The sequence below is a fragment of the Mastomys coucha genome, unplaced genomic scaffold (assembly GCF_008632895.1).
Source record: "Mastomys coucha isolate ucsf_1 unplaced genomic scaffold, UCSF_Mcou_1 pScaffold22, whole genome shotgun sequence".
NCBI classification, from domain to species: domain Eukaryota; kingdom Metazoa; phylum Chordata; class Mammalia; order Rodentia; family Muridae; genus Mastomys; species Mastomys coucha.
The window spans coordinates 42,451,997-42,453,690 of NW_022196905.1; the positions used below are offsets into that span (position 1 = coordinate 42,451,997).

Below are 1,694 nucleotides of genomic sequence, written 5' to 3' on the forward strand. Positions count from 1 at the left end.
AAAAAAAAAAAGCCAAGTGGCACAGAGATGAATTTATTTTCACAAAGTTACATTAATAAAGGGTAAAACCAGGATGTTAAAGATATTCATTCAACAGGTAACAGCCATCAATACTTGTAAGTATTGTGCCAGGCATTGCTATAAACTTTGTCCCTTCATAAATCCTATTATCCATATTACTCTGGTCTCAGAGAAGAAATCCAGGATTTAAATAGTTGAACAGTTTGTCTGAGATCTTATTAATAATATTTGGAAGAATTGAAATTTAACCACAGATATCATAGGTGTCATGTCCTATGTACTACTTAGTCCATTCCCTCTACGCCATTGATGACCATATGGGTCTCTGGTAAGGGATTGTAAAGTAGATAATATTGGCAAATGCCTTTTGGAAAGTGCATTTGAAGGGGTGTGGACACATCAGTGGACCAGCCAGAGAGAAAGATAGTAGAATAGGCTTCCACCGTATGATATTGATCCCTTGTGATCCTGTAAGCTCTCAAAAGAGATGATTTACTAAACTGCAAAATTGATTATTTCCTTCTCTTTGGCTGCAGCTTCAATTTGAGATCTTACCAGTGACAATGCCTGATCAATTTCACTTCTTTGCTGCTTCTTAAAATGTTATCTGCTTTCACTTGGATTAAAACTGTCAGGGGTTTATAGCAATGCATCCCATGTATGCTTGACTGCACATAAATACACAGCAGAGTGGAACATGGTAGGAAAAAAATGTTTTTAGAGATGTATTTGCTGTCATACTTGCCAACTCTATTGTTTTTCATAAATATAAACAAGATTAGGATATACTTATGACACATTACATTTAAAATAATAATTGATAGTGTAGCAGTTAACTTCTTTGATATATGTCACTTTGGCATACAGATTATTTTGAGCTGGAGGTAACTAAGATACAGATGATACATAAAAAGCTCTGTGCCTAGACTAAAGACAAGGGATAAACTCACAAATTCCTCTCTGCCGGCACTCTCCCTCTACTGAGCAGCACTCAGCCAGGCATGTACAACTCTAAATTTTCATTATTTTACTTTCTTTAATTCACCATCCCTAAAAAGAACAGATCCATTTCCTTTTGACATTTCTTTATAATATATTGCTCTTTCTTCCAGTTGCATATGATCTGCAAAATGTAACCCTTAAAATATGTCTATCCCAGATTTATACATATGACAAGTGTTAATAAACCCTGTTACTGTGTCTTGTTACTCTAAATTTCAAGTTCAGCTAATAAACATTAGGACATGTCTTTCCCTGATTACCCACACAAGCCTTTAGAAATAATTAATACTAAAAATACAGATGCTGGAGCTGGTGGGATGACTAAGTGGTTAAGAGTAGTTGCTGCTTTGTGGATGACCTGGATTCAGTTCCCAGAATTACATGGCATTTCAGAACTGTCCATACCTCCAGGTACAGTGGATTCTACAAATTCCTCTGGCCTCTTTGGGCACTAGCTATGCATCAAATACACATATCTAATGAGAGGGAAACATCCCCATAAAATGCATAAATCTTTAAAAAATAATGATATTTTAAAAAGAGGTAGAAGCCAGGTGTGATGGCAGAACTCCCAGAACTCAGAAGGCAGAGGTAGGTGGATCTGTGAGTTCAAGGATAGCCTGGTCTACAGAGTGAGTTCCAGGGCAGCCACACAGAGAAACCCTGTCAAA

General features: G+C 36.7%; 1 protein-coding gene across 5 annotated transcripts in view; it reads right to left on the reverse strand.

Annotated features, from left to right (window-relative positions):
* Kcnip4 (potassium voltage-gated channel interacting protein 4) overlaps positions 1 to 1,694 on the reverse strand; it is a 1,067,715-nt gene that overhangs the window by 198,828 nt on the left and 867,193 nt on the right. The gene's annotated exons all lie outside the window — the stretch shown is intronic.